At 47.7% G+C, this 11,402-nt stretch overlaps 1 protein-coding gene across 1 annotated transcript in view; it reads left to right on the top strand.

The window, feature by feature from the left end:
• Positions 1–412: 412 nt before the first annotated feature.
• Positions 413–11,402, top strand: part of ADAR (adenosine deaminase RNA specific) — a 46,290-nt gene continuing 35,300 nt past the window's right edge. Inside the window, exon 1 of the mRNA XM_068252278.1 lies at positions 413–534. The gene's annotated coding sequence lies outside the window, so the exon portion shown is untranslated. The remainder of the gene's footprint in view (positions 535–11,402) is intronic.

Here is an 11,402-nt window from a genome sequence, read left to right as displayed (position 1 = left end):
CCTTGCTCTGCTCACATCTCAATGTGGTCCCTGGCCCTCCCGCCTTCGCGCCCAATGCGGTTCCCGCCAACATCTCACGTGGCAAAATCTACCTCTCTGCTATCAGAGCGTGACGGCTGCACTCTAGGAGCCGCCTGCCTGCTTCCTCCTTTGTTAGGAGAGCGCGCCTTGCTGTAGTTCCCGCCTCCGCCTGCAGCGGCCGCCCGTCTTCCTCCACCTCCGCCTTTGTGCTGCGAGAGCGCGCATTGCTGTCATTCCCGCTTCGTCCACCAGGGGACGCCCGTCCGCCCTTCTCCTTTGTGCTATGAGAGCGCGGCCGGCTGCAGTGCAGTTCCCCTCCACGGCCTCCAGATGCCGCGCGGCGCCTCCCCTCCCCCGGGCGCGTGCGCGGTGACCCCGAGCTGCTGTGACGTCACCAGCGAGCGAGCGGGAGCGCGGCGTTCGTCGGAAGCGGAAGCTCTGGAAGCGGAAGCTGCGAGCGCAGTGAGTCGAAGCTGCTGCTGGGAGCTGCCGGCTGATTCAATCACGGGGTCGGTGAGTGTGGAGCGCGGGACGGGGGCGGCTCGCGTGGTGTATGGGGAGGGGAGGCGGAGCTCTGTGGCGCCGGCCGGCGGCGGCCTGTGTCAGGCGCACAGCGGCGGCGCTCTCCCGGGTCACGTGTGCCGGCCCGGCTGAGCTGCGCGCGGGGCCCCTGTACCACGTGGTGTGCAGATTGTGGGGTTTTCAATGGTAGAGAGTGTGATGTGCGGGGCCTGCGCTGGAGGGAGGGAAGGATGAGCCACATGTAGCCTCCTAGACGATGCATTGTGTATGGGGCCTCTGGGCCTGTACTGAATGGGGGTCTCTGGGCCTGTACTGAATGGGGGTCCAGAAGTGATGGGGATTCCTAGTGATCTGTAAGGCTGGGTTTACACCATACAATTTTCTGTTGGATTCTTCTGTTACAGCGCATAATTAGATTATTTTCTGCAGAGAATGGTCATTATCTCTGGTGCATTGTCTTCTGTTTATCTCCTAATTGCTCGGCAGGTAGATGGTAAGATAGATAAAGTTCAGCATGTTGGAAATTTATCTATCTGGCAGGTAAATCTAATGGTGGGAATACACGGTACGTTTCTGTACTGTGTATCGAGCCACACGATAGATACCGACTCGGCACTGCGAACGCCCGGATTGATTCCCGCTCGTCCCTGCGGGCGCCCGGATTGATTCCCGCTCGTCCCTGCGGGGGCCCGGATTGGTTCCCGCTCGTCCCTGCGGGGGCCTGGATTGGTTCCCGCTAGTCCCTGCGGGGGCCCGGATTGGTTCCCGTTCGTCCCTGCGGGGGCCCGGATTGGTTCCCGTTCGTCCCTGCGGGGGCCCGGATTGGTTCCCGTTCGTCCCTGCGGGGGCCCGGATTGGTTCCCGTCCGTCCCTGCGGGGGCCCGGATTGGTTCCCGTCCGTCCCTGCGGGGGCCCGGATTGGTTCCCGTTCGTCCCTGCGGGCACTTATCATCTTCATTTTATTCTATTGTACTGCCCGCGATATTGAGCGCGGAATCGATCCAGCGGGGTATCGGACGCGTCAGATATTATCAATCGAACCATCAGCGGCTCGATACACTGCACAGAAACGTACCGTGTTTTCCCAGCATAACAGAAAATTGTATGTTGTAAACCCAGCATTAGACAATAGGGGAGAGGGGTCTTCATGTATAATGTGGTCCCTGGAGTACTGGGGGTCTCCTTTATACTGTAAATATACCATACAATTTTCTGTAGAGACTGGTCATTATCTCTGGTGCATTGTCTTCTTGTTATCTCCTGCTGAGTAGAACAATGCTTAATTGCTCGGCAGATGGATAATTTCCAACATTTTGGAAATGATCTATCTGGCAGAAAAATCTAATGCTGGGCATACACGGGTCGATCCGGCGGCCGATTAGCCGCCGGATCGATCCACGCTCGTCCCCATCGGCGCTTCTTATCACCCGCTCAATTCACCGCTATTGTCCACCTGCGTGGATCGAGCGCGGAATCGATCCCCGCAGTGATCGGACACGTCGGATATTATCAATCGGACTCGATTGATAATCCTCCCCTCGACGCCGTGTATGCCCAGCATAATGCTAGGAATACACGACTCTATTCTGAGCCATTTAGATGGCTCGGTAGATAATTTCTGACATGTCTGATCTCTGACCCTATCGTTTCTGCGTTCGATTCTGCATGGAGGACAATGTGAAAAGATAAAAATGAGCGGAAGGTAAGAGAATCGAGTGTGGAAAACGATCGGGCTGCGGAATTGAGCGGCAAAATTGAGCCGTGTATGCCCAGCATAACAGAAAATTGTATGGTGTATTCCCAGCGTTACATCTGGGGACTATTAAGTTATGTGGATTCCATTGATTCTTATTAGACAATTGGCTGTTCTCTTGTATCAATAATAATGTGTTATGTGGTCCAAGGAGCAAAGGCTGGTACACGCCATGCAATTCTCACTACAGATCCTATTTCTGATCAATCAAATAATTGGATTGGGTAAATGAAAAACATACACAGGTTGCCAGCGACTGATCCCAAACTCAAAAACTCTAAACTCAGCCGATTTTCGGCAGATTGGTCGATCGCAAATCGATTTCCCCGATCGATTTGCGGCAGATTTCAATCGATCTGGCATGATGGAAAATCTAGGTTGATCTGAAGAGGCACATACTAACCAGCAAGCTCATGGTGACCCAGAACTCTTTGGAGTGTGTAAGGGACTACAATGGTCCTAAAAGCCCCCTTACTAAGATGTTAAGAAAAACAAAAGTTTGCTTTCCTAAAACAGAAAGAATTTGCGATAATTCAGGTTGGAATGAACTTGAGATGTCTCCCAGAGCAACACTGCTGAATATATGCAAATTAACCATTGTACCCTTAAGGTTCGTATACACGTCCGATAAAGATCGTTCGTTACGAACGATTCGTGACGTTTACATGATATTCAAATTAGACCGAAAAGATCGTTCTTAATGAACGATTGTGTACACACATGAACGATATAAGTATAAAGTACTGAACGACGAACGATAAAAAAATGCGTGCGCAAACGGAAGTGACGTTATGACAGGCAATAAGAACATGCGTACTACTCCACAGATAATCATTATCGGACGATCTTTGTACACACTGCAACGATTGAACGATTATCTTTCGAAAAAATCCGCCGGGTTGGATCGGTCGGATTGAACGATAACGGTCGTTATCGTCCAAAAAAACGATCGTTGGAAAATTTGGAACGCACGATTATCGGTCCGATTGTCGTTATCGTTCGTTTTCGAACGATCGTTATCGTACGTGTGTACTCAGCTTAAGAAGCTAAACACACCTCCAGAACCGCGGGATTGCAATGATGTGTCAGCTTGTTAATTTGTACAGAGCCATAATAATCCAACATGCATACAGACTGTTTCGGACTGTTTGATCCTCATCAGTGCATGACATGGATTAATTTGGCTCTATGGAGTAGGGCTTGTGAATCCGAGAGGCACAGACTAACCAGCAAGCTCATGGTGACCCAGAACTCATTGGAGTGTGTAAGGGACTACAATGGTCCTAAAAGCCCCCTTACTAAGATGTTGATCTGAAGAGATTGCTTATCAATTTGCTTGGGACCTAATGGAAATCTGATGGCAAAAAAATGCCAACATATCGATTTTCAATAGATTTCATACTGAAATCTATTGGAAATCTGTTAAACATCAGATCAGAAAATCTATCTGCTGCTAATCTAACGAGTGTATAGCCACCTTCAGTTGAATGGCCTGGACTATATGGCTCAATATCCTGGCTATTGTTCCATGTCAATGTCCTTGTGATCTATTATTGATCAGTAGCCAGTCATAAATCTGATCAGAATTTGTAAAAAAAATTGCATACCTTTGTAGGCTAGCTTTCTTTGGCACTAGTCTACTTTAGGGGACCCAGCAGAAAACCTCGTAGGGAAATTCAGCTAACGTGATTGGGTGAACTTAGGTTTCCAATAGCTTGTAGTAAGTTAAGTCCACACAAAAAGCTTTGTGCTGTGATTGGAGAATTTTTTCCTATGAGGTTTCCTGCTGGGTCCCCTTAACCCCCTTGCCGGTCCAATTCCCGCGGCAAGGGGCAGCAGAGCACTTTTTTATTGATTTTTTTTTTTTTTTTATCATGTAACGAGCCCAGGGCTCGCTACATGATAGCCGCTGAGCAGCGTCATAAACCCACCCACTCCGATCGCCTCCGGCGATCAGAGTAAGCAGGAAATCCCGTACAGAACTTGATTTCCTGCTGGGCTTCCCCGGTCGCCATGGCAACTGCGGGATTAAGTCACGGACGTCAGGGAATCCTGATCCACCCCTCAGCGCTGCCTGGCACTGATTGGCCAGGCTGCGCGAATCGCTGGGTAGCGGCGGCGATTGCGTACCACACGCAGCTAGCAAAGTGCTAGCTGCGTGTAGGGGAAAACATTTTTTTGAAAATCGGCCCAGCGGGGTCTGAGAAATCCTCCTACGCAGGTTACCCTGAGCTGAGCTCGGGATAACCGGCAAGGAGGTTAAGTAGACTTTCTTCTGTATCTGATCAATGTCAGATATGAATATCGTTATGATTGTTCACATAGGATCTGAAGTGAAAATTGTTTTGTGTGTACCAGGCTCAATGCAGGTTCCCCTGCGATCTGTTACCAAAGGGGGGGGGGGGGGGGGGGTAGGTTAACTTATTTGTTTTGTGGTCACTGAAGTCATGGGGGTTCCTTTCTGGTCTTTTTGACAATGACGAGGTACTACTCTTATGTAGTTTTTGAGTATTGGGGATTCCATATTACCTGTAAGACAATGTGGGGTGGGGGGTCTTCAAATAAAATTCTCCCTAGAGCATCGAGAGGGGTTCTAGTGCCACCTGTTATACATATCGATGCCTCCTCTATTATGTGGGGTATTGAGTAATTGGGGTTCTACTTCGATCTGTTAGACATGGGGGGGGGCGCTTCTTATGTGTTATGTAGTCCCTGGATTGATGAGAATTTCTGTGTGACCTATTAGATAGCAGGGGACCCTCATGTATTATTGAAGTAATGTGGGTACGCCTGCAACCTTGTCGGAGGGGAGACTTGTGTATTTTGGGGTCCGTGGAACAATGTGAAGCCCTCCTGTGTGTGTATATGGCCGCTTGAATGTTAGATGATGCATTTTTTTACTCATTTACCTGTTAAAATAGTTATGGATGTTCTTGTGCTGTGTCTCTGCGTCTGAAGTAATAGCATCTCCTGTGTAAATGTCATCCTAGTATTACTGTTATGTTACCTATGGTGCCTGACCTACTCTGAGTTTGCTACCATTACATGCCTGCATCTTTCTGGTCCCTTCACCATACCGTAAGTGGAATGTGGTTACATTAGGCCATGCCCCCAAGTGTTAGATCTATGTGCATACTGTTCCTTGCATAGATTGGTCTCTTGGAAGAACTTAATATACGCTTTTCCCAATGAGAATCAAGAAGCGATGTGCGTGGAGAGTTGTTCTACTTGTGGGTAGACTAGACACTTTAAATTGGTGGTTTCTACTACTACTTTTACTGCTTTCTAAATTGTGTATAGGTGGTCATGTTGATAAGTGATTTTTTTTTTTTTTGGGGGGGGGGGGGGGGGGCGCGTCATGTCATACTAAAATTGTCTGAAGTCCTGGCGCTAGTCTACTTTAAGGGACCCAGCAGGAAACCTCATAGGGAGCAGTTCTGTGATAACACCCTATACAGCACAACGGGTTGTGATTGGCCAAGTAGTGTGGACGTTGTTTACTACAACCGATGCCAAGCTCGAAATCAATCACTTGCTTGATTGGAAGCAGAGCAGACAGGCTTGGTAAATATCGATTGAAACAGTTGATCTGTGTGTATATGTGATTCTGGTAGCATTTGTTTTCTCTTCGTTCGTTTGAATTGATATCCAGTCAGAAAAACAATTAAAAAAAAAAAGTAAATTGCACATGAGTGCATGCAAGTTTTCTTCTATATCTCAATTGATTTTAACATTGATCAGATCTCTCACTAGGGTTCAGATCTGAAGTGCATGGTGTGTACTAGTGATTGTCAATGAGATGCAAATTGTTATGCACTTATACAGGATTATGCAAATTTTCAATGCAAATGTATGCAGTTTGAAAATAGACCAATTAAATCTTGCCAATGTGGAATTGAATTGGTACATTTCAAGCTGCATAATTTAGACTGAAAATGTGCAATCCTGTAGGAACTCTCCTTATAAACTACAAAGTGGATTGAGAAGCCTTTCACAATGGTCACAGCAGGAGTGCAGAGGTTTCATTCCTGAGAAGGGATGGCCATTGAGATGCAAATGTTGTTGCATGATGATGCAAATGTATTGCTTGAAAATAAACCTATTGAATTCCAATTTGGTGGGTTTTGATTGGTCCATTTTCTAGCTGTATAAATGCGCATAATCCTGCATCTTCATGGAATTGTTTGCATTTCATTGGCCATCCCTGCTTCTGAAGGTTCATACACACACATCAGACCATAGTCTTTGGAAAATGAAAGATCACAGACCAATTCTACCCCCTTCCATGTAGTATGAGAGCCATTCCTGCACAGTCTATTCTATGGAGCTGAACTACCCATCAGACAGAAATCTTTGCAAGATGCTGTACACACAGATGCTGTACAGACACAAAAGATCAGTATCTGCAAAATGAATTCATAGTCTATGAGATCTGCAGATCCCATACACACCTTGTTTAACTGACATTCATCTGCAGATCTGAAAATCCATCCTGGTGGATCTGATCTGCAGATGAATGTCTGTTAAACAAGTTGTGTATGATGATCTGCAGATATCATAGACTAATTCAGTGTTCTCTCCAGAATTTTTTTCCAGCCGGGTGGCATGAAATTGTAGCCGGGTGGGGCGAGATGAGAAAATGCAGGGCCAGTGCTTCTGTTTGCAACTCTGCTTACATCACAGGAGGAGGTGAGCCGATGACAGCCGGGTGCTCATCAAAACTAGCCGGGTGAAGCACCTGGCTAAAAGAGCCTGGGGAGAACATATGAATGCAATTTGCAGGAACGGATTTTTGGCAGGAACAGATCTTTTGCAGATACTGATCTTTTGTGTCTGTACAGCATCTGTGTGTGCAGCATCTTGCAAAGATTTCTGTCTGATGGGGAGTTCAGCTCCATAGAATAGACTGTGTAGGCATGGCTCTCATACTACATGAAGGGTGGTAAGATTGGTATGTGATCTTTCATTTTCCAAAGACTATAGTCTGATGTGTGTATGAGCCTTGAGACCCTGTTCTGCTAAAGATCTGTGCACACGTCTGATTTTTTCCGACCGACTTGTCATTCAAACTGGTCGCTTGAACGACAGTTGGGCGTGTACGTACTGTCGTGCGACTGATAGCAGCACTTTAGACTGATCCGCTGGGCAGATCCGTTGGACCAACTGTCGTCCAAACGACAGTTACGTCTGTACAAATGACTGGAATTCGTTTGTACAAGTAATGCTGGGAATACACGGTTCGTTTTTAAAGGGAACCTGAACTGAGTAAAATTTTATTTAAAATAAACACATGATGTAGCTGCAAATGAATACTACATACTTGCCTTTCTGTTTGTTTCTCTCAGAGGCTCACCATTTTCTGCTTACAGTGATCCCTTCCAGTTCTGACAAGATTTTGTCAGAACTGAAATATACCAGTTGCAGTCAGTTATATATCAGCTGCTGTCAGTTACAACTGAATGTGCAAGGTAATGTCCATGTTTCCCTATGGCTCAAGTGGGCTATGTTACAGTTTAACAGTGTGCTGACCAGGAAGCTGTTATGGGGTAATGGCCATTTTCAAAATGGAGGACAGAGAATTCCATTGATCACAGTGGACAAGCAGGATGCAGGAGAGAGAGAGAGATTAGGAGTAGACTACACAGGAGGTAAGTATGACGTGTTTGTTTATTTTGACTTTTAAATTTCAGTTCAGGTTCTCTTCTTACGACCGCTCCACGCCACTGGGCATGGCTGCATTGGCAGACCCAGGACCGTAACGCCAATTGGCGTCAAGTCCTGGGGCTGGGATTTGCATCTCCTGCTTGAGGGGCGGAGCTCCGTCCCGACTTCGCTGCTCGGGAGACTGTAAAGACGGCGAAATCGCCGTCTATTTACATGTACAGCGCTGCGATCAGCAGCAGCTCTGTACTGGGGACAGCCGTGTGACACGGCTGTCCCCCTGAGGCACAAGAGATTGATTGGCTCTCATAGGGTAGAGCCTATGAGAGCTGATCGTCATGATTGGCTGGCTGGTGGGAGGGAGCTGGCTGGGGGAAGGGAGGGAGCCAAATTTATTTATTTCTTTAAATAAAAAAATAAAGTAGTGAAAAAAAAAATATTTATACAAACAAAAATAAACACGGGGAGGGGGGGCGATCAGACCCCCACCAACAGAGAGCTCTGTTGGTGGGGGGAAAAGGAGGGGGGATCACTAGTGTGCTGTGCGGCCCTGCAGCTTGGCCTTAAAGCTGCAGTGGCCATTTAACCTCCTTGGCGGTTCAATTTTTCTGCCAAGGAGGCTGCATTGCACTTTTTTTTGTTTCATGTAGCTACCTGAGTGGTAGCTACATAAAACACCACTAGTGGGCGCATGTGTCCCTCTAGTGCGATCGCCGCCAGCAGCAAAAGTAAACAGGAGATTGCATATAGAACGCGATCTCCTGTTTGACTTCTCCTGTCGCCATGGCTACGATCGGAATGACGTCAGACCCATCCGATCCAGCCCTTTGCGCGGCCCGGGACTGATTGGTCCGGGCTGCGCATGGCTCTGGCGAGGGGCCTCTTCTGCCGCTGCATGCGGACGATCGCCGCAGAGCGGCGGCGATCGAGCTGGACGCGCAGCTAGCAAAGTGCTAGCTGCGCGTACAGCACATTGCAGAAGTGAAATCGCCCCACCAGGGGCTGAGATCCTCCGCGGCGGCTTACCCCGAGCTCAGCTCGGGGTTACCGCTAAGGAGGTTAAACAAATAGCCTGGTGTTTAGGGGCTTTAGCACTGTGGTCCTGAAGTGGTTTAGCTGATAAGATGGTTTGATAATTTCCGACATGTACGATCTCACTTTTAACTCTTTGGCTGCTCGTTTTCTGATAGAAGTGAATTGAAAAAGATAAGAATGAGCAGAAGATGAGAGAATCGAGCGGCAAAAACGATCGAGAGCAGAAACGAACCGTGTATTCCCAGCATAATACACATTCAAGCATAAAGTCCTTTGATCTGGTCCATTGTTTTATCCTGTCCATTGACCAGTCAAATGACATGTAAATTAGCTGATATTAGCATATCAGCTGCTTTGTTGGTCTGTGTGTACATGACGTTTGAACGACTTGTTGTTTGCATGGCAAGTCGTTTGAACGACAATTGGCCGTAAAGTCGGATGTGTTTACTCACCTTAAGTTTTCTCCTAGGAGATATTTCACACCTTGTCAATATAAATGCATTTTAAAGCATACCTGAGATGAATGGATCAAAAGGATTTGTACTTACCTGGGGGCTTCCTCCAGCCACCTGTAATGTTAAGTAACCCATACACTGGGTCGAATTCCCGGCGATGCACAGCAGATTCGATCACTGATCAAATCTGCTGTGAAATCGTTAGCGCAAACGCTGACCGAACGACCAATTGCCATCTGACATCGATCGGTCCTGACGGAAAATTTAGCTTGATCCTTGTCGGGTTGGGTGCGTGCCGCTAGCGGCGTTCAATTCGGCGATGACCGACGCAGCATAGCGGCAGCAATAACATCACATGTCCGGCCGGCGCGAGTCCCTGGGGTCCATGCTGTCTGACTTTCTTCTGTCTCCTCTTCACTTCCTGTCGTGTCCTGTGACTAGCCGAAGTTCAAACAGTAGAGCGCCCTCTATTGTATGAACTTCCGATAGTCACAGGATGCTACAGGAAGGGAAGAGGGGAAGAAGTGAGGACAGCACGGATTCCGGTGACTTGCGCCGACCAGACAGGTGATGTATTGCTGCTGACCGGGGGAGCCCAATGGTCAGAGGCCAGGGGGACGGTGAGGCAAAGAGTGGCTCCACGGGGTTTTAAATGCTGAAATCGATTCAAACCTTAGTGCAGTGTATGAGAAAAATTAGATCTCTCTTAGATCAGAGAGGGATCCATCTGTTGGTTGATCTGGCGGCTATGTTTTAGTGTATGGCCACCCTTAGCCTCAGCTGAGTCATGGACTATACTACGCATATGTGGTCCACGCCACGCACATCACCCGATCATGCTCGCATCACAGAGCGTTCTGTGCATATGCTGTACGGGTGTTTCGCACGGCCAAGACTCCTCATGCGCAGTAGTCGTCAACCCAGCTAGATCACAGATTTCACAGCGGCACAATGGAGGGGTTTGGGAAAATATCGAGGGAACAGATTCAATACAAGGGGCTGGTGGAAGCCCCTGGTAATTAATCATCCTTTTGACCCCTTTCTCGGTTTAGTTTAAAGGACAACTGAAGCAAGAGTGATCTGGAGGTTGCCATATCTATTTTTGAACAATACAAGTTGCCTGGCTGTCCTGCTGATCCTCTGCCTCTAATGCTGGTCATACACGGGTCCCTGCCGCGTCCGCGCGGATCGATTCCCACTCGTCCCCGCCGGCGCTTCTTATCACCCGCTCGATTCGCCGCTATTGTCCGCCTGCGGAGATCAAGCGTGGAATCGATCGCCGCGGTGATCGGACACGTCGGATACTATCAATCGAGCCATTAGACTTGATTGATAATCCTCCATCGACACCGTGTATGCCCAGCATAATACTTTTAGCCATAGCCCCTGAGCAAGCATGCAGCAGGTCAGGGGTTTCTGACATTGTCAGATCTGACAAGATTATCTTCATGCTTGTATCTGGTGTGATACTGACACTACTGCAGCCAAATAGATTGGAAGGGCTGCCAGGCAACTGGCTTTGTTTAATGTGAAATAAATATGCCAGCCTCCATATACCACTCACTTTAGGTGTCCTTTAAGCAAGGCTTTCATGAGGGCTGGTCCACAGTCTCAGTTCTTTTGCAGAATAGTTTTGCATATCCACTCACTGCCCCTACAATTCTATGGGCCTATTCAAAGTACTGTGTTATAACGAATAGCATTATTCTAACTTGGCTGCACGTAGTCTTTGGAGTAAAATCCAGGTCCATTCTCCATTGTAGTTCACACTCATAACGCATGCTTTAAGCAAATGACCACTGTAAATCCAGCCAGAATTGTCAGTGGAGCGGACAGACTAAAGCACTTTTAGCAGAAGAGGGACGTTTTTTAGAAAGCCTTTTTTGGTGCAGTGTGTATCTCCAATGAAATTGACCCCCCAAAAGTCTTGTACTGTATGGGCGATTATAGATCCA

This window comes from Hyperolius riggenbachi, chromosome 9 (genome assembly GCF_040937935.1).
Source record: "Hyperolius riggenbachi isolate aHypRig1 chromosome 9, aHypRig1.pri, whole genome shotgun sequence".
NCBI lineage: Eukaryota > Metazoa > Chordata > Amphibia > Anura > Hyperoliidae > Hyperolius > Hyperolius riggenbachi.
Note: the sequence above shows the minus strand (reverse complement) of the source record. Positions and strands in the feature narration are given on the sequence as shown.